The sequence below is a fragment of the Neocloeon triangulifer genome, unplaced genomic scaffold (genome assembly GCF_031216515.1).
Source record: "Neocloeon triangulifer isolate White Clay Creek 2 clone unplaced genomic scaffold, ASM3121651v1 ptg000004l, whole genome shotgun sequence".
NCBI classification, from domain to species: domain Eukaryota; kingdom Metazoa; phylum Arthropoda; class Insecta; order Ephemeroptera; family Baetidae; genus Neocloeon; species Neocloeon triangulifer.
Window position 1 is genome coordinate 1,698,535 of NW_026775547.1, and position 22,849 is coordinate 1,721,383.

Sequence of the window (22,849 nt, forward strand, 5' to 3'; positions counted from 1 at the left end):
AAATTGACAATCATTGTACAGAACTACTGCAAAAATGATAAATGTAGCATTTCGGAAATTTTTGCGATTTATTTCCATGTGGAAATCTGAAAAATATTTAAAAATGTAGTAGAACGAATGCAAATTAATTTATTCTGCTGAATTAATGCAAAGTTCGTACAAATGCCAACAAAGTAAATATTTGCAGGACAATCACTTAAAATACGTCCCTTTTGTAGTAAGTTAATGATTTTAAAAAAAAGTTTGTAAGTTTGGTCCTCATTCCTCATAACTAATTTTTCCTTTAAAGAACCATTCCTTTTTCTATGCTCTATAGAGGAAAGTGTTAATTCAAGAAATGTTTCGATTATGATTCAGGCCGTTTAATTCCCAAAGGCGACCGCAGTGCTGTGAAACATCACAGACAGAAATAATATATATTTATGTTTTCTCTCTTTCTCTCCCAGCGTGCAACTAAGCCTTTTAAAATGAAAAGTAACACGCCTGCATATGCGTGATAGAGCCGCTATGGAGCACATTAAACTTTTTATTCTCTCTGCTCCAGTCCGTCTACATAGCTTTTAAAACACAATTTTTATCTTGAATTATTTCGGACCCATTAATAATAAATAAAAGCACTGCAGCCTCTCTTCCACCGCTTTTTTTTATACGTTTTCGTTATCACTTCCATATGTGTGCGCTGCGTGGAGAGATAATTTCCTATTCAACCGGACTCGCGGGCCAAGGGCCACATTTTACCCAAATGCACTCTAATGTAAATGTGGAATATAATGGAAGTGTGATTTTTATGCCCGTCCTTCTGGGCTTTTTACTCTCGTCATTTATATACCTTTTTCAGACGCATAAAAAGAGTTTTACTGCTCAATCACGGAAAGGAAATTTCCTAATTAGCTGCGTTTGTCAGACCGAGAAAGCTTTCTTCTCGAAATTTCAAACAATATATAAAATTTAATGTCCGGAGTAAAAAGGTCGTACATCATGTACAGGAGAGAAATGAGACAAGCCCGCCGAGCACAAAGAAATAGTGTATAAGATTAAATGGTTGAATAATTTGCTCTTTCTCTCGGCGTGTACCGCAGGGTATTTATTTACGATTCGCCGGGGCATGTTCTGCACTTAAATAATTATTTATTGCTGCACGTTCATGTCATACACGCAGTCGGGAGTATGGATTTAATGCACGAGTGACTTTTGCCTAAATGAAAAAAATCGTACAACAACAGCTTCAGCTAATCATACCCTGTAACAAGTACAAGCAAAAACCATAAAAAATATTAGCTCGATGATATTTACAAAGAGAAATTTACCGTATTAATAAAAAAAACCGAGTGGAGAAAACAAATTTAAACTTATATTTAATATTTAAGTACATTTTTGCAGTTAATTTAAATTAAACAAAAATAGTTTGCTTTGAACTTTCATATAGAGCTTGTGATTTGTGCAGGAAGAAAGAGCGAAAGGAACTCTGGGCTTTTTAGCGTCCTGGCAAGCACATGTAGGGGAAAGAAAAGCAAGTTGCTAACTACATTTGGTTCTTCTTTCTCATTATTAGACGCGTTTCACGCCTCTCTTTTTGCCTCCTCCCTTTGTTCGTGCCCTTAGTTGCTGACCTCTTTTTCTTCTTTTCCTTCCTTTGTGTCCGCGAAGAGAATCGACAAATGCAGTTTCTTATTCTGCTTGGGTGTGGAAAGCGACGAGGCTCCCCTATTGTATAACCTCGGGTCGTAAAATCTGCAACGTAAAAAATTGAAAGTGCTGAAATACTGTACGATTCTTGGTAGTTCATGATTCATGCAGCTTTACTGTCCCATTAACGGCAGAGTTCTTTGATAATGAAAGAAAGATTTTTAAAATTTTTTTACACCTATTCATATTTTAGTTGTAAGACGGGCGAAAAATACTTAATTGTTTTTTTTTAAATTCATTTTTTAATGGAAATAAATTTAAAGATATTTTTTACCATTTCCCCCCCAAATTTCTTAACAGAGCTGATTTATGGAAGAGAAAAGGCAGATTTGATAGTAGCCAATATTTATCTCTAATGAAAAATGTAGAAATAAATTCCAAATATAGCTTTCTGATGCCGTCAAGAAAATTAAAATAATGTCTCAAAAATTAAAGAAAATCGGTTTATTTTTGTTGAAACTTAGAAGTCATTTTTATCGTTACATAATAAATCAAACTAACAAAAATCCTCAACAACAATTCTATTGAATTTGGCACCAAGAAGTGAAAAAAATAAAAAAATAAAGAATACCGGCCTATTTATCATACAATTTGAAATGAACGGTTTCCGTGGCAGCAGTGTCACGCTCGTGAACGCCACTGAAAGCGAAAAAATAATTTTCCCATTCAAAAGTTTTGTGTTGCGGTGCGTGAAATGTATTGATTATTCCCATGGCAGGCGTCGCACATGCATGACTGGCTCATTTAAATAGTGAATAAGCCCGACAACAAAACACACACACATGACTAGTGCATTAAGAGAGTGAAATGTCTAGGAAAAATTCACCGAATGTCTGGAGGCGCGGACGAGAAAGAACGGAAGTTTATGGCTTTACATGTGTGCAGTGCGGGGCTGCCTACTTGTCGCCATTATTCACGCCACTTATTATTCTTGCCTTTTTTCTCACACATGCAGGGAGGGTCAAGGGTCCAGAATACAAGAAGCTGTCGCTGATTTATGGTCGCAACCTTTATTTTCGGAAAGGAAAAAATCGACGTCCATTGAGTGTAACTTTTGTTACCGGGGCTGCTCACAGCATGTCGACAGCAGAAGGCTCCTTTTTTGTCACAAAAGAGGACGGAGATGATGTTTTTTGATAAATTCAAACTTTATTAGGCGCGCCTGGTCTGTAAATCTTCTCCGAAAAACTGGTGCTATTTTTATTTATTTTATAATTAATTTAAATATACACTCTGGTCTTCTTCGAGATGGAAGATTAACCCTATTAATATAAAACGGGATAAAATAAAGCGCCTCCTCATCCAATTAGCAGCATAATTATGGCTATGTTTGTTTTCGTGGAAGAATATTTTGGGGAAAATCCTCCTTCTTCCTCCCAGAGGGTGATAAATTGGAGAGAGATGAAAGATCTCCTCGGATAGCAATCTATCCGCCGACGTTTAACCAATTAAAGCGGCGGCTCATATTTTTCTTCTCTCGTCCCGCAGGTACAAACACCAGAAATATATATAAACGTCCAGACGCATTCTGATTAAAAATCTTCCTTTCTTCATCTCTCACCTTTTTTCCCGCGCGCCAAAGCAATAAAACCACGCGCGCACACCTTTTATTTTCCTCTGCCCCCTGTGGGGTTGTTTTATATTTGTGTTGGTTGTTCATCATTCTGCTGGTACGGTGCGCATCCAAAATTCCATTACATGAACGCGGCGCACTACTATGCCTGAGAGAGCGAAAAGGGAATTACGCGCAAAAAGAGAGAAAAGAAAGAACACCCTGAGGGCGCGGTGCGTATAAAAATTTCACGGTCTCGATATATAAAAAAACCTTTTTTTTTCCGTTTATATGTGTTTATATTTATGACGAGCTGAAAATGCTCTTAGGATTTGCTTGCTCGCCTTCTCCGCCGGCCCAAAGAGAGGAAACAATGTCTTAAATAGTTTATTCGCTCTCCTCTCGGAAGAGATGGAACTTTAAGCGGTGGAAAGTGAAAAAGATACGGAATCTAGTCGGATTTTCCAATTTGTGCTGCAACTGCCGAGGAGGAGCCAAGATTACATTTCTCTCTCTCACTCCAGCACTGGATTTGCAGAGAAGCGCGTCATATTATTCTGGCCGGGGCGCAATCTTAACCCCCTTTGTTTATTAAATTTTAAGAAGGCGCGCGAGAGTATCCCTTGCTCGGTGTGGTCGGATTAAATTTTTCATATAAAAGTCCGCCTTGAAAATTGAAATGAAACAATGAAGGGCTTTATATTCAACTTTTCCTCATTTCTAAGTTTTCAAGATTTCCCTTCTTCCAATCTTAAATTTCAATTATATTAGAATAAAAATAAAAATACCAAAATGATCTTTCAATTTTTTTTTTTAATTTTTTAGTGTTTGTAACCTTTTATTTCTCTTAAGTATATAAACTTAGGAAATTATTTTTTTACAGCCGAATTTGTAGGTTCAAATTAAATTTTAATTTAAATGTTCAGGTTTTGTTGTTGATAGGCAAAAAAAAAATATAAATAAAATAAAATCTAAAAACTACTGTTGTAAAATTCTATTAAATTTAATAAAGAAACTTTCCTGCATGTAGAGTAAACTGATTTCAAAATTCACGAAATTGATTTTTTGAGAAATTTCGCCAGATGGAAGGACTTATTATGATCCCCTCCCGCACCAACGCAATCAATTTGATGATCTTCTTATCAAATTGCAATATGCTTCAATTTTAGATTTTAGCATGACGCGTTCGAGCCCCTTCAATTACGACTGCACTGAGATTCTCCCGCATTATTTATCAATTTAGCACCACCATCCTCTCTCGCTTCTCTTCACTGCAACATTAAGATTTTACTCGAGTACATTCTCATTCTACAGAAAGCAGAGAGGGACGTGCTGCATATGAAAGCGTGGGGGCGTTTTTCAGCAAAAGGGTGGCGCGGTTTCGTGTATGGTGCACGTCCCTCTCTTTCTCCGCACTACGAGGGTGCTGATTATTGCATTATTCTAATTTCCCGCCGAGCGCAACACGCAAAAAGTATAACATCATCAACACCGTCGTCGTCGTCACATCCCGGCCGCGACGCGATATGCAAATTGGCCCGGCAGCGTCAAATTAGATTTGGTGAGAAAAAGCGAAAAGGAAAGAGCGGCGGGGCGGTTTCCCTTCCTGGCCCGCGGAATAAAAAGTTTTCCCATCAAACGAGCAGTTTTATTGGGCATGGACGTTATTATGTTTGAGAGACGTCATAACTTTGATATAATTCGGCAGCTTTTTAAGGGATGCAGGTGTTTTTGACGTAATAAGGGGAGCTATTTGAGTGTACGCGCAGGAATGGTGCAAACGACGGGAAGTTCCGTTTCACCCCCGCGTACACATACACAGGGATGCGTGTCCTTTTAAAAAAATCGACTCAGCCGATTCTGCCTATAAAACGGTTTACGACTCCCACGCATAAATTGATCGAGAAAGTACCGACTGAATAATCAAAATGTGCTCTTTTGACTCCAATTTTTTTTCTTATTTAAGAAAAGAGTAAAAACAAATTTAATATAGAAAAATATCAGGATATTTTATCCACAAAATCTATAGTAAAAAAGCCAATTAAAATTTTATTTTTATTAATTTTAAATCTCGCAAATATTACTTTATATTACAATTAAAATTGTTTTCTATTTCATAATGTTATGATGAATAATATTGCATTTTAATCAATTAAATGTTAAATTATAAATTTGAAATTTTAGTATTATTTATTTAACTGCAGAACACTCGTCTTCTTCATTTTGATTGAAAATTATTGTTTTCCTTTTTTTTAATATAATTTTTAATTATAAATTTTGGTTACCGTCTCTCCTACAAGACATATCAACTGAACCCAGATATGATATTATAGAATGTTTTTGTACAGTAATTGCTGTTTTATTGTTTGCAAAATGAAGTAAATTTAAAAAGAAAAATAAAAATGAGCAGAGATTTGGCGTTGAATTGTTAACTCTGTCTGACTAGTGTCGGTGGCTGGCAACGGGCAGCGTCAACTCTAATAATTCAGAGAGTGGAGCGAGTGAATTTCAGGGCCGCATTGATAAAACATTGAATGTGTCGAGAGGGACCGCTACTCGCTCTACTCGTCCAAAGTGTCAGCAGAACGTACATTTTACTCGTCCTCTCTGCGCCAGCGATGCGTTTCGCGCATATGTACATACGTGCGGTACCTCAAATGAATGAATGAGTTAATTAAGCAAAGAGCAGCTCATCCAGCAGTTTGGCTCCCGAAAGAGCCTGCGTTGTATGTATGTATTTTGGAGAGTAGAATTGTCCACTTTGCATTTTGTCACAAATGAATTGCCCGCCAGCTTAATCAGCACAAACTTAAATTGCCCCAGAGTAAAAAATCGCCGCCGCTTTTTGAATTAATTTGCAAGCGCCGAAAACGAGTTTGCCTGATAATTTATTATCGAAATAGGGATTCTACGAATTTATTTTTTTAATAACGACTTTTTAATACCTTGTTACGTGCCGATTGTTGATTCACGCGCGCGGCTCGGCGTTTTTTTTCTCCTTCTTCATCGAGAGAGGAAACACTTCTGTCGAATAATAATTAATTACATCTAGGTATCTCGGCGCCTCTAAAACACCTGACCGGCTCATGGCCATCGGACTAACCAGCCTCTCCGCTCTCCGTTTGAAAAAATTAATATAAACACGACGCTTAGGGGCAACATCAAAATTCAGGCGCGCTTCCCACATCCCACGCCACAGCTTCGGAATCGATTAAATTTTATTGGGACGTGATTCCCAAGCTAATTAATTAACGCGCCGAAAAGTCAGCACTTTTAGGCGGAAATTTATCGAGAGAGATGAAAAGGAAAACGCCGTTGATTAATTCATCGGATGACTAATTCTTTCTGAATTTCTTCATCCGTTTAGAGATTTGAAAATTTGATAAAGCGGCAGTCACGTTCCGCATCAAAATTAGATGCAAAAATAACAGCAGATGAATTCGAATTTGATTTATCAAACAAAAATAAATAATTAATTTAAATCAAGAATAGTTTAATTCCTCATGAAAGAAATTATTTCCATAACGAAAAGAGGAAAGAAAAAATTTTTGAATAAAAAAACAAATTTGACAAACATTTTTTCTCAATTAAATAACAGAAAATAAATATTTTAGCTGGATTTTTTTATGCACCAAGTTATTAAATATTCTGATTATATAGACGACGGCAAAAAGAGAATGAAAATGATATCTGATGGAAAAACAAAATTCAGTTTCCATGTCGTCGTCATTTCATGAAAAACCACAGCTCACCATTGTTCGTCGTCATGTCCATGCGCGTGAAATCCAATGCAGATACCACCGGTTTTTCGCTGTTCATGTTCCTTTTTTCGCCAGCGCGTTTTATATCCATGATGTTGGCTGTGACTGAAACAAAAGTATCATCTGCGGAAAGCGTGCTTCAAACTTCAAACCTATCATTTGCATGTGCGCTTGATATGTTTTCATGCACACGCCAGACAAATCAAACTGTAATAATATTCTCTCCCTCTCCGTCTGCTGTTATTACAGAACATCATTTTATATATATTTAGTCCAGTTGAATGGGCGTGCTGTGTTTGTCAGTAACAGATGATATAATTTTTACCGCAGCAGCAGCAAAGAAGAGGGAATTTAATTACGTCGGCTGGCGAATTTGTTGCTGAATTGGATTTTGCTGTGTGGGTGTTCGGCGTGTACACAACTTTTGATAGACATCGTTTGCATGCGCGCAACTCTTGAATTATAATTACACACACGCGCGCGCGGCTGTGGCTTTCGAGCTGCAAGTGCCTTTTGAATTAATGAATGAAATTTCCGTGTTTTGTGCTCTTGTGCGGTTACATTAAAACGCAAGCAAGAAGTGAAGCGTACGCAACTAATGCTTTTTAAATTAAAATATTAATTTTTTTATAAATGACACGATTAAAAATAAAAAAATAAACGTGGAAGAAAAATAAATATCAGGAAAAGCATTAAAATTAAACTGTCTTAATTTTATGCTATTAATTTTTTGTAAAGTTATAAATTTAGATTCAGATTGAAAATGTTGAGTCATTACTGCAGTTTTATTATATACACCTATCGCTTTACTTCAATAAAAAAAAAATAGAAATAACATAATACAGCTGAAGTTTCTAATGATTTATTTTTAAATTAAAAACTATACATATTGTTTAGCAAGCAGTTTTAAACTAAATATATTTTCATCATGTTTTTTATGTACCAGAGTTGAGACTAAAGGTCAAATTTTAGAAGTGATAAAAGCTACCGTGATTAAATACATCTTAAAATAAAATATTTATAATAATAATGTAAAATAATTATTTAAAATAAATATAACACAAAAATTGATTTAATAATTTAATCATTAAAGTGGAAATTAAGTATTTTATATTATTAAATATTGTTTTTTATTTATTTTTCGTTTTTAGCACTTTTATTGGTGCGATGCAACATGATATTTGATTTTTATTATTCCGGGCGGGCGCCTCTAGCCGTGGAAAATGATTGATAGAAGCTGTTCAAACACTTTGTTCGGATACCGACACAGACATGGAATTCATTTCGAAGCTGCCGTTGCCCGCCGGGACAACTCCCAAAATATTTTTATTTGTTATTTATCCAGCAGCTCGTCCCTCTCACTCTCTCTCCAATCCATGGACGCACTTGATGAGCGGCTCTTCTAATCTATATTTATATGCTCGCTGCCACGCGTTTATTCCATCCCGGAATAATTTTGGTGGTCCCACCCGTAAATGTGTCATTATCACGTGCACTGCACTGAAAAATTAAACGGCAGAGTCCTTTTTCCGTAGTAATTAACATCCTATAAATTCAGGAACTATTGAAATAAAAGTTTAAATCGTGAACCAGGCCAGTTGCGTTTCTCTGTTGCCTCTAATCTAAAATTTGGAGTTTTATTAGAAAATCTGTATTAATTTAACAGTAAATTAAGTTAATTGACGGAAATTGTAAAAGATATTCAAAAAAATTTGGAGATTATGAAGGATTTCTCATTTTCTGAATTGAGAATTCAATTTTTAATAAATAGTTTACTTTTTAAACAAATTTGGTACATATGATATTTTATTTCTGGTTTTTCCTATTTTCTCTGATGAACAAATTTAACAGTTAATTTGCTGCTCCGGCTAGTTTATAAAATATGGGCTTTAGTCCATTATGTTTGGAGAGAGATAAAGGTGGTGCTGGTGGAGACAATTTTCCCCTATGCGTCGTCGCCATCAGCCCAGCTCGGTACGATTGTCCTCTATGTGCATGTGTATGTGACAGACAACATGATCCAGTGTGCCGGAGCAATATTACAAGAAGGAGATGCTGCAGCAATGTGCGTGCAAGCAAGACAGAGAGAACACCGGCGAAAAAAAAAACTCCCCCACATCGATCAAATCAGCACAGCATCATTTCACGTAAAAAGAGAAGTGACGTGTTGAAAATGAAAATCACAAAAAGTCAAGGGGGACGAAAGAGGAGAAAAGCTAGGAAAGAGCAGAGCAAGCGGCTGGCGACTTCGCAGAAAGTGTATAGAGAGATGATGTCTGATGTTTCAGAGAGAAAGTGACATTTTTATTTCCTCTTTTTTTCATATGGATGCATTTTCCGCGTAATGTTATAATATATTCATATAGTTTTCCTTCAAAAAGCAAAAATAAAGAGCATGCTATCTGATAGATTATTTAAAACAAGATGCATTTAATTTTATAAATTTTAGTTTTTACTTGTATTCTTTTTAGTGACTCTTTTTTTGTAATTACAGAAAATATTTCATAACGTGAAAGAAAACAAAAAAGAAATCCCTTAATATGCCTGAAGATTCAGAAGCAGGACTGACAAAAATACAGTTGAGAATAACTTTTCCTTGACAAATCTATAATATTTACAACATAGGTTCTTTTAGAAAAAAAATAATAAATTTACATTTCTATCTGCATTTTAAGATTATTGTTTAATTTATTAAATTTTATAAATATAAATAATTATTATTTTTTCAATAACTATACAATTTATAATTTGAAAATTTTTAACAAAATATGTATAAATTACAAAACTTAATGTAATAAATCAATAAAAAATAAATTTAATATTGGAAATAAAGTTTATTTATTAATCAACGTGATCATGCAAGAGCTATATGTTAAAATTTTTCATTTATTCAATCCCTGTACGCGTTGGGTCCACTCTGAATTCGTAACTTATTTAATGTCATTATTACTCAATTGTGAAATTTAAAAATGAAAAAAAAATAAATACCTGATATAAAAGCTAGGCTATAATATTGGAAATGCAGGGGCTTAAATTGAGGACGAATATCAACAAATATTACTAAAATATCTTTATTGTCAATAAGAACAAATAGCTTAATGTCAGCTGTCAAACGCCGTCCGAAACGCTTCAATAGTTTTCCCCGTTCACCCCGATTTATTTGGCATAGCGATGATTTACGATTATTGTGACACAGCTTGTGTTTTTGAGGGGACGCGAGCAAGGCCGAAAATGAAATAACAATGATGCGGCGATAACTGACCACTGCGCCATAAGATGATTGCTCTGGTGCTGCTGCTGCTGCATGTGAGAGCGCACAATATAACAGGGAGGGTCGATGTAATGAACATAAGTGAGCAATCCGGCGGCCCGGACGCCGGAACGGAGAGAGCAAGGGGATGAATATTGCGAGCGAGAGAACTGGTATGGCCACTGGCGGAATGAGTGCGGTTTTACCAGTCCTGCCATTAGAGAGCGAAATGGAAAACTTTGGTTAGTCGTTCTAACTAATAAAACACAGCAGCAGAGTATAAGGAAGCTGCTCTCTTCTCGGATTATACATGCAAAGAGAATCCGAGCAAAAGGGTCTCTCTCTCGGCAGCTTTTGAAATTTCTCACAAAGGTTCAACCCTTGCTTGGAACACTTCCAACCAGTTATTGGCTGCGAGTTATCTCAATATTTATTTATACACGCCGAGTTTCTTTGGCTCTCTTCATCTCCTTCAGGGGTTTGTTCGTTCCGGGAGCATTAATGATCATTTTGCTCTTTGAAGCATAAGCAATGAAGAGCGAGGCAATTATGATATTCGCTCTCTCTCTGCTAACTCGAGTGCATTTTCAGACTGAAAGATGCTGTTTGTTGTCGTGCTCGTCTGCCGTGCATAGTCAAAAGGGCGTGTAATGAACAACACTCCGTGCACAAGTATAGTAGGCAACACAAAGCGACGGTCTCTTTTCTCTCTCGCGAATCTGCTCGCGCCCGCGAGTTTATAACGATTAGCAGCTCATTTTGTTTTTTGCAGACAAGACTTGGAAGGCAGCAACAGGGTTGATGAGGAAAACAGACAGTAACGCGTTGTGCAACTAAAATGTATTTTTATTTATTAAAATTTCTGAAATCAAAAATAAACAGAGATAGCAGTTTAAAGCAATCCAAATTTATTATTAAATGTTTCTTAAATTTCAATTTAAATAACAATATTGTGCATTTTATTTATTTTTAGCTTTTATTGCTTTTACGTAACATTATTATTTATTATATTAAAATTACGTTTTCTATTTTACTTGTTCATATATCGTTTTTACAGCGTAATAGTATAATCAACTATAAAAACCCATATAGATTTACCGTAAATTAAAGTATTTATATTAGTGGCAATCACTAAATTTTGTATTAAGCAATCAGTAAAATGCTATCTGTCTCTTAGGTTTGGGACTTTTATTATATTACTTTACAATACTTTCTTCATTCAATTAAATCAAATGAAACAATAAATACAATACAACAAGCTACCTCACATGAATTAGCCATGAATAATAGTTGAAGCGAACTAAAAGTACAAAAAAAAACCATATGATAAAACCTATTAGTAATTATAATCATATTTAATGAAACCAATTTTAATTATTAATTTTTATTATAGAGATCCACTAAATTTGTTTTTTTCACAGACTGCTGCTTTTCTTGCCAGAACAAAATAACACAATTTTTTTGTTTTAATTTGTTCATCAAACTTTGTTAATAACAAATCTCTGGACGGGATGATTTCACTTGCTCGTCTCATCTCGAAGAAAAACAAAACAACGTGCAGCGGTTCTAATTAAACTCTCTCTTTCTCCTGCGCGCTGACGAGATAACATCTCATTAATTTTCAGACGCGCGAGCAGCAAAACAGTTTTAATCAGAGAAATTAAACCCCTCTCTTATATTCAGGCGGGCGTAATTACAATTCAGTCATTCAGCAGCAAGAGAGGCGCGCGGTCAAGTTTGATGGTAATTAATAAAAACTCGCTGCTCTTGATGGAACTTGTTCTCGCGGAGAACTAATCCTGCTGCGTGCAACACTCCACCCATGCAAGAACAATGATGTAATTATTAATTATAAATCTAACAGCGCGGTTATTAATGGCACATGATACGCACGACCGTATACGAAAGCAGTGACACGTCTTATCGCGCTCAATTAATCTGTATTGATTTCTGAATCACACGGCTAATGAAGCGTGATGTGTTTTACCGCACAGAAAGAAAGAATCGTTGTTCTTGGATATAAAAATTAATACCTCTGTTGGAGACTGACCCATAAATTTCTCTCTTTCGAGTGTTAGGAACGGAGAATAGAGCATTTCTCTCTCTTTCTTTCGATGCTGACAAACAACCAAGAGGTGTGTGAGTCTCAATCGGATCGTGAAGCAGATAATCGGGAATGGGATTCTTTTGATTTGGAATATTGGATCAGGAAAATAATTGGAACGCGCCCAGAAAGCCCATTTCAAATGGAATAAATGATCCAGCAGTGAAATTTATTTTTTGTCGGCGTACAATTAATAGGAACATACGTAAGAAATGGAAATTTGATTTTATCGCATGTTGACAATAAGGAATTTGAGGCTTAATTTCAAAAGATTTAGGTGGTATAAAGGTGCAGGATAAAAAAGAATAAATAAGTTTGAAAATTCCAAAATTTTTCTTGTTCTTTAAAAGAAAATTCTAATCTTAAGACATCTATTTCATAGATTTGTTATCATGTTTGAAAATTTTCACCTTAAGGGAGCTTCAAAATATATTAAAATTTTTAATTATTTTCTCTATAGTTTATTCTGAACCCCTGAAACTAATTAAATTTGATATTTGATAAGTTAATTTTTATCACAAAAAATTTACTCTAAATACCAAAAAACTAGTTTACCAATTTTCAAAATATGCAACCTGATCAACAATGCTGTCACGCAGGTTGCGTTTCCTTTGTTACATTTTTTTCTTTCAAGGGAGCAGAGGCCAGAGAGATATTTCCATGTTCTCGTCAGCATTTGTTTCTTTTTAACCAAACAACGTATGGCATCTTTAATCATTCCGTCAAATTCCAAACGGATGCAAAGAATTCTGTACCACCTTTATTGTTTGCATGCAAATCACCCCCACGAATTCTTGGCCCGTAATGCAGATGTCCCGGCGGAAAACAAAAATTTTCTTTTCGAAACCCTCCGTGTCCGTTCTCAGGACGAGGGAAGCATTTTTGCAATGAACTCGTCGTCGTCGTCGCGGAGAAAGGCGAACAGGGGTGCTGTTCACTGCCGCCGTCTGGTATTCCAGATGCGTTTTCAATAAGCTGCCTTTGTGAATGTACATTTCGCTCTCTTGGCGTGCGGGCGAGACCGAGAGAGAGAGGAGTGCACACTCATGCACAATAAGCCGGCCTTGTATATCGATCACAACGGCCACGGGGGCACACACACCAAAACCAACCTTCCTGCTTCTGCCACTGTTTGTCTGACTCGGCTGCAATTTATCAAAACGACCGAGCCAATGGGACGCAGAATTCGTGTTGGCGTGCAGCTTTTAAGTACCGGCCGCCTGCTGCCGGAATAAATTCAGTACACATCCCTCGCCAAATTTAAATATCACAGGGTACGCATTTCCCCGGTGGCTCGCCGGAAAAATGGGAAAGGGCGAGAGAATTTCCGGGTGCGGCGGGATTAATTTTCTGGAAATTATTTCCACTCGGCGCCCACAGTTGTGTTTAATATGGTCTCTGTTTGGAAAAAAACGTACAAGCTGGGGTGCAACAATGGAAATGTTTTATTTCTCTTGAATTTCTATGAACGTCATTCCTGAGTAAAAAAAGTAAGAAAGATATGCTGGAAATGAATTTTACAGTTAGTCATGATAGTATAAATTGAATTCTTACAATTTGAATTGCGAATTTTCTAAAAAAATTCATTTCAACAATCACCTCTGGATTAATTAATTTAAAGATACGAAGAAAAAAATGTGCAGATTTCCATACAAGCTATTTTTTTTTAAATTTTTCAATTTCTGAATAAATTTTTATTTAATTTTATTTATTTCTTTTAATTGCAGTCACAGTTGATGCAAAATCATAATAATTCAAGTTAATATAAGATAAATAGTCAAAATCAAATTATTTTACTTTGTTATGTTTAAATCTAATAAACCGTACTGAATTCCAAACTCCAAATATTTTACTTTCTTCACTCTGATGGACCATAAAATAAAAATATCTTCAGTAAATTTGGTTCGTTGGCCCTTGATTTTATATTCACACAACACAAAAACGAAGCGAAAAGGGTTTGCCGTAGCGACGACATTCTTCTCGTTTCCTTTGAGACTCTTTAAATTTAAGGATTTCCATGTCTTTTCGTTCTCTTTCTTCTTCTGCATGGGTGGAGTTGGTTTACACTACCATAAATAAAATTCATTCCTCGCGCGCCGCGTGCGCTCCTTCTTCTCCGTCCCATGCTTTTCTTTATTCCCTTCTCTCGTCCTCTATATTACAGCTGGAGAGTCATTTTGGTATTGCTCACAAACACACAGCGCGCGGCTTTTCGGAATGTAAATTACAATTTTTAACGTCCCGAAGTTGAAAGGTGTTACACGGCCTGTGTGTTTTAATGCGAGAGAGCGAGTTTATTATTATTATCGCCACACGAGCGCCGGCGCGCTTCGGCACAAGAAGCGCGGCCTTTATTAAACCGAAAACTTTTCTTGGCAGATTAAACTTGTTTTTTACGACTCTTTATGTCGGAATCGTATTTCAGCACACACAAGAGGCGAATGAATTACGTCCGACTCCATTCGACCAAGTGCCATATTGGTGCATCATCGCACACCATAAAAGTTTTCACTTTAAAAATATGGCAAGATTAACTAAGCCCAAAAATAAAATTCTAAATTCACATATTTATCAGTTTAATGATATTTAAAAAATCAGTCAGTATCAATTTTTTTTAAAGTTATTATAATTTTTAAAAATTAATATTGATACATATTACATTAATAAAATGTTTAAAATTAAATTTATTATTACTTTATACAGTGTTTGTTACTTTTTAAAGCTTTAAAATTCATTTCTTGGATAAATGAGGCGTACAAGTTCCTTTACAAATAAATTAATTTGTCTGTGAAAATTAAATATTGTACCCAGCACATGCTTTGCTATGGTTACAAGAGGAGCAATAAAGATATTACTCAAAGGCGGACTTTTTGACGTACTATTTCTGATTACATTGGAACGAAAGGATTTTAAATGATTATTATTTAAAGAAAAAAAATTTACTAATGATCAATCTCATTCGAAATTATAATTCATTTATTTTTAAAATTGTTACTGTACGTAGTTCTTTCAAAACGTAACCAGAGCTGAAATAATAAAGGTCAAAAGTAACATTAAAAATTGACAATTGATACGTCTTCATTGACAAAACTATATTTAAGCCGTTTTTTCTTCGTAATATAAACTGCTTGTTCGCATATCATCTATATGCTCTTCCGTTTTAATTAAGTAATTGCACTCGGTCCAATTAATTTTTTACGATTCCCGGCGGCCGACTTGAAACATCACTCAAAAATAGCTGTGCGCTCATGTTCAACACACAGACAGACCTCGACCGACCAAGCAGCGCATTATTATTTTTATTGCTTGCGTGCTGCTCGAAAATATTCCCTCCTGATTGATGGCATCATAGGCCAACTCTTTAAGACCCGCGCGTACTATAAACGTGGGCTGAGTGATGAGCGGCGCGCCGAACACGAATCCCGGATTAATTTTCCGCGTGTCCGACACGAGAATTTTCAAAAACATTTCAACCGAGAGCGAAAGAAGCACCTGCTTGCATTTTTCAGCCGTACTTAAAACGACCAGACTCTGATGTATCGATCGCTTTTTAAGTTTGCGTGCGCCGCGTTCGTTATATTTGTTGGCAACGAATGCGTATGTTTTGGTTTGTGCGCCAGCGAAATGGATCGCGCCGACTTGACCTCTTTGAGCAAATATCGCGTTTTTGTTCATTAAGCGGCGCCTGATCGACGCCTGCCTGGGTAAATATATTGAATTTCCAGTCGGTACAAAGAGAGAGCGGGCACGACGTGGGTGCGCTTCGTGCTTTTTATGCGTCGGCCCGAGTCCATAAAGTCGGTAATTTGTTTCTTTTTGCACAAATATTATAATGGCGAAATGTAACAAAAGATTGTTAAGTGTCGTTATGGCTTCTAACTCGGAGCTCTATTGTAAAAATGAAAGTATTTCTTTTTTTCTTTCTAATATTCATCTGCTAGAATGTTAACGGCGCAAATGCTTTTACTGAAACAATTTTACTTTAAATAATAAAAATGGTTAAAAATATAATACAATTTATTTATTCTTCAATTGGAAATGAAATTGAAAAGGATAAGCTTTTTTATCCATTAAACTGGTTATAATTTCATGAAGAATAATTTAATTTTTAAACGTTAATTTCTTTCTATCAATAATTTTCAATTCAACTCTTTATCGGAAATAAAATTTTAAGAGACATAGTAATGAAAATCACAATTAATATAGATTAAATTAACTGGGAAATTTGCTGTGTGCGTACAATGGAAATTGTCCCATAATTTGTTTTCTCCACAATTTTTATCATTATATATTAAGAAAATTTTTGCGCCATTTGCAAATTTCAATATCATCAAATAATTTTTTAACTACAGGCTTATTCGTTGAACACATAAAGACACTTTTAAATATTTAATTACAACTAAAATACACGATTTTGAAGCTTTGATATTTGCAGTGAATCAAAATTATGATAAATGTAAATTTCTTATTTTATATTCTAAAATTTATAAAAAAAAAATATTTCATTTTCAAAGCCGATTTTTTTGTAGTTCGCAATACCAATAACTAAATACAGGGCTTTCCCTACAAATTTTTTCCCTTTTCCAAAAAGTTAGACATTTTTTTCAATTCCCCAAAACCCTTTATTTGAACAATGGAGCGTTTAAGCTCACTGCAGCAGCCAAATGCGAGGCAAAAAGTGAAACCACGCCGGCGGCTGATTGCGAACGCGAGAGAGTAAAACGGCGGCTTGTCTGCAGCATTATCATTTGCGCAGCATTATTATATTTTGCACCGGGCCGCAGAGAGACGAGAGGGAAATCATTAGCGTGTCATTGTTCGGGTTTAAAGTGGCTGGCGCGATGATAGCAAGTGACGAGGATGGAGACAGAATTATGCACACCGCTATCGCTCTGATCAATTAAGTCGCTTTTTGTTGTTGGCGAGCAAGAGATGATCAATCGCCGACAGCAGTGAGACCTTGAATGCTAAATGAGCGAGAGAAAGAAAGACGAGACGTGATGTGTACAAGATCATTGTCGCGGTTTAATAGCTGCTTTTGTGCCTGCCTTTCTCGCGCATTGCTTTTTGCTCGGCACGTTGTTTACCGAAGCGGAATGTCTCTTTTGCATTGCTGATTATGGCCGCTCCTCAACCTGCACCTTACGTTGCAGAAGAGACTTGCAAATTTTATTAGGTTTTTCTGCAAAATTAGCAGATAATCTTAGTTTTTCTGGTTTCCAGGCTATTCTTGAATATTTTTTTAAAAATAGGTTAAAATATAAATTTGAGCAAGGAAAATGCGATAAAAAGTCCCATGAGATTTAATGATTCATATTTGCTACAGAAAGAATATTTGGAGATTTCAGCTCGCTCGAGGAAGTCTTTCTAATATTTTGTTAATTAATTTATTTATGCATTTTTATAAAGCAAATATCCCTATATATTTAAGTTGCAAAATTCTTTAAAATGATACGAAATTTCATCAGATGTTTTGCACGTATTATGTATTTCGTTCCATGTATGCTTTTTAGTAGATTTTAGATTCGAAAATTTTATTGAACACAACATGTGTACGACTTAACAGGAGAAGAATACATTTTATACAATTTAGTAGATTTTGTAATTTATTTTAAATATTTTCAGAACATAATAATTTTTAACCATTTTTTAAATTTTAGTATGTATTATGTCGAATTCACCCAATAATTAAAATAAATAAAAGTGAATGGAAATTTGTTCATTAATAGTCAGTGTTTTCTGGGATATGCTTCTTTAAGAAAATCACCGTTCTACACAATTTATATCAAGAATTGGGTTTTTGTTAATACGATTATAAACATATTTCCTCAAAATTGAAATACGTAATCAATATTTTTTAAATACAATACAGCAAATATTAAAAACATTTAAATAAATACATATTAAAAAAATTGCAAATTTCTAATGAAATTGTAATTAAATATATCTTTTTAATAAAATTGTTTTTAATAAATAGGAATATTGTAAACAAATAAATTTCAAACAATATATTTTACTTACGTGTCGATTACAAAACGATTTGAATGTTATATTTTATGCTATTCTAAAATACAGAAGGTAAGGTTGATTGAGCTTTGAACAAGGAAAGAAACTTCCAAACCCATTAGGCCTCGTCAGCAGCGGCTGATCTCGTTTTGAATCATCATCTTTATGTGTCACTCCATTTAAAACAAACTTCAGAACTGATCGCCCACACGCATCTCATTATGATTTTCCTCGCTCGGGGCGATTATTTTTCACGCAGGGACAAATGTGAGTCACAACAAAATTAAGACGCATGCACAAATTAAGGCCGAGAGTTGGTGAGTAAAAAGGTGTGCTTGTGACGTCGACGGTGGCTTCGGCGGCGGCAAATAACCACGGCTTATTATATTATTAAAGCAATAAAGCAACTCATGATTTTTAAATTCATCACTGCGCGGCCGTGTTGTGTCTGATGTGTTTTCGCAGGTCTGACTCACCAAGCAAATTGCTAGAAAAAAGCAACACCAGCATCTGGTGTGCCATTAGAAAATATGATTCGGACAAATCAAAACTCAATTAGCCGCGCAGCAGCCTCGATTGAACGTTGCTCGGACGCAAAAAGAGCAAAGACCCAGCGACAAAACATACACGGCGCTTTTTTCGGGGCCTAATTTCATAATGCTTTCGACGACGACGAGCAAGAACTGAATGTAGCGAGAGGTGCTTTTTAGGAAAAGCAAATTATGTGTCTTTTTGAACTTGTTTCTTGCCCCGTCGTGGGAGCAATGACCACTAGAGCAGCAGAGTGACATACTTTCTTAGTTATATCAGCTACGGGACTGACGCTTTTATTGATTTTAAATCGTTGCAAATTAACATTGAAGTTTCTTAAGGACAGATATCAATAGATTAAAATAGCTTTTGGAAGAAATTATTAACCCTAAATTATAAGTTTTTCAAATATTTACCATTCAATATTAACTTGACGCGTCAAATTTATTCACTCAGAATTTTAATATAATATTGATTTATCCAAAATAATTTCATTTTTAAGAAATAAAATTTGCTAAAATGGAAAAAAAGAAATCTTAAAAAAGTAATAAAATATTTAAAATTTAAAAAAATTAAATGAAAATATCAATAAAATAATACGTTAAATTATTTACATATTTACATGTAAAATACATTTTTTTTATAAATATAAACTTAAAAATTTTCTACTTTCTTCAATAGTTGTAAAAATGAATTGTCTTAATTTTATGTCTGGGAATTTGATCAGCATATTTGTTGAAGCTGTGAGGTAAAACAACCTGTCCTAAATTTGCAAATTTAAACTCTTAAATTGAAATTATTTTGGGCTCCAGCTGGGTCCAGTTTAATTTGTCAGTGTCAACTTCTCATTTTCCTCTCTGCTGCTTACTCGACAAATTATTCTCGTCACAAACATTCATTTGAACCGACGCGTAAATTCAATTAAACCGGCGCTGACCAGCAACAATTCCAGCACATTTTGTGACAGGGTGCTCATCTGGCTCGGGCCAATTTGGAGCTCAATCCTTTAATATTTTAATCCCAGTCGGCCGCCGAGCTAATAAGGGAGCGACTTAATTGCCGGTCAGCCAACCGAGCAATATTAATACCGACGACACATTTCCCTGCGGATTCAAACTCGGGCTAATGTAACGCTGAATGTTTAGCAAGGGAGGCCGAGAGGAGAGGGGGCGAGAAAGATGGGAATAATCGCGGCTACTTATGCGAAATTCCCTGAAGACCGCAGGCGGATATTTCATCTTGGCCACAGATGTTTGGCACGGCACTTGGAATTACTTTCATTGCCTTAGTTAGCCAGAGAGAAAGAGATAGGGTAGCGACCCACGCTTGCATATGAACCACACGGAGAGTCACTTTTAATTTCAACCATAAAAAAAAATTAAATTAAATTAAATACCTCAAAATTTGAGAAAGTTATATAAAATATATGAATGAAAAGTTGACATTTTGTTGAAATTTTACTATTTTTTGTGTTGACAGAGGACATAATTCTATAAAAACTATTATGTCAGAAAAAAATATGTTTTTTTGGGTTGGAACTACTGCATATGCACTGGCTGGTTGCTTCCGGTTTTTACCGGTTTAATTAGGCGGTTATTCTTATCACTATGGCTGTTAGAGGGCGTTTTTCCCACAGCTGATTGTCTGCTTCCTTACAATTTTACTGTCGAGCTACAGTGTTTTTGCGCTCCCTCAAAATGTGTTTCAATTGTGTATCGGTGAGTTTTTTTATGCTCGTTTTGGTTCATAATTAAACGATCAGCTCCAAAAGATAAAAGAAAAGCCGATCTCAAGAGCAAAAACACAGCACGCTCTGTGAACCTTGAAACCGCGGTTCTCCGTATACGTCTGTCCGATTTATTTATATATATTATTCCTTTACCTCTCTTCTTCGCTGAGAGCGAATGTTAATTCTAGCGAGAGAGAAAGAAAGAAATACGAAAACCGTACTGACGACTTGTTTTCTGTGTTCGCAGAAGAAGTGCTGCCGGTGCCACTGATCGCTGAAAACCAACCTCCTGCTCTCGGCGCGCGAGATAAAAAATTACATGTCAGCCACACGCTTATGCAAAAGGTAAGGTGGATTCCACAAAGAGTAAAAAAGCGACACTGTCATTCCTTCATTGAACCGGAGAGGGAAAATTTACTTTAAAAAGAGAGCCGTATTTTTCCAAATTCTGTCTCTCACATTTTCTCTCGCATTGCAATTTAATGTGTATATATTTTCACGCGCACGACGCGCGGAGAATAAAGGGATAAATATATCACACGCGCGCCGGCAAAGGGTTTTTTTTATTTCGATCCGGCTTTAAAGCAGAGAGAGACAGAATCTCGGCGGGCGCAGATGGCCGCGTTGAAAAAGTGTTTTGAATATAATGAGAAAGTGATGTCACTTTTTGTGCATTACGTATTCAGCCCTATTGTGCGAGTGTGTGCGGTTTTTTGAGTCTGATATATCATACGTATACACAACAATAGCGTAATGATAAGCACAAAATAATATGCACGCCGTCGCCTCTGATGTGTTTGTGAAACTCTACCCCCGAACAAAGCTAAAAAGCACTCAATGGCCGCTACAGACATAAATTTCATTTTAATTATTGTCACGATAAATACTTTTAAATTTTCTATGTAGCTGCAAATACAGTTATTCAAATAAATGGTAATTTTCTGCAATATGTTTTTGTTTCAAAAGTCACATTTTAACTATCAAACATGATCATTTTTTTCAAAAAAAGAAAAAAAAATAGCAATATAAATAAATGTAGGGAAGATCTAATTTTTTTTTTCGAAAATAACTTAATTTTCAAAGCAGAAGCAGCTGAGTAACTAAAAATTAAACTATGATTTAAGTGATCGTTGGAGTTTCCAAAGCAATTTTTTTGAACAATTTTTTATTTCAAACATTAGCGACGGTCAATAATTAAAATGTAACAAAATATTAACTTCTGTTCAAAAAGGACTTTTCCCCAGATTCAGAAAAAAGAAAACTACAATAAAATTTCTCTTCCTACATCGTTCTGCGTCTTTGTAACTTATTTGCATGAAGATTTAAAGGAATTTTATACAAAAAATCTGAATATTTCATGCAAAACAAATGCATTTATCTTAAACTAATAATTCATTGGGTGGTCGTAAAACAAAATTGCTAAATCAAACTGATGTACTAATTTTTCAGGCTCCATAACTTTAATTAGCATTTTTTTGCACCGTCCAACTCGCCGTTTTGATTTATGATCCGGCACACTAACATGAAAGCATTATTACGCCACACACCTTACACGTCTAATAACCTGCCAATGTGTCCATTACACCGGTGCACTCTAAATTTAAAACCGGCGAAAGGTCTTTGATTTTACCTGGTGTTCGATTTCACTGTGTAAGCCAATTTGCGACGAAAGCTGCTCATTAATTGAGAGAGTCGTTTTGCACGCTTAATCGAAATCTGTAATTTGCTCTGACATAATTATTAATTGCGATTTGCACGCGAGCGAATTTAAACTATGTAGAGTATAAAATCCTTTTAAGGTTAAAAAAAAATGACGAGTGCTTTTCTCAGGGCACACCCAGATTAGTAATTAAATCTGACCGTTAATTAGCCTCCCTTCAGAGAGATTAAACCGATTAGAAAGAGAAAGATGAAGAAATCACAAGTATATCTTTTGTGCTGGATGAAGATTAATTACTCGAGACACACTGCTTAATCTGCCGTCAAACCCGGTTAAGTGCAATAGAATGTGTTGTCTGCTTTTTCTGATTCTTTTTCGATCTCTCACACATTGCACGCGCAGGGATAATAAATATCCTCTCACGTGCGCGCGTCTTGAAATTGAAAATCTCTCTCTTTATTCGATTTAATTACACAAATGTCAAAGTTTGCGCGGCGGCGGAGTGAAATTAAGGTCAGAGAACCGGCGAGAATAAGAAAAGGCAGCTGCGTCTCTCTCTGCACTTTGATA

General features: G+C 35.5%; 1 protein-coding gene across 3 annotated transcripts in view; it reads left to right on the forward strand.

Annotated features, from left to right (window-relative positions):
- Nucleotides 1-22,849, forward strand: part of LOC132193556 (discoidin domain-containing receptor 2-like) — a 124,598-nt gene that overhangs the window by 18,399 nt on the left and 83,350 nt on the right. For all 3 annotated transcript variants that reach the window (XM_059614301.1, XM_059614300.1, XM_059614302.1), the window contains exon 2: nucleotides 20,867-20,964. The gene's annotated coding sequence lies outside the window, so the exon portion shown is untranslated. The remainder of the gene's footprint in view (nucleotides 1-20,866; nucleotides 20,965-22,849) is intronic.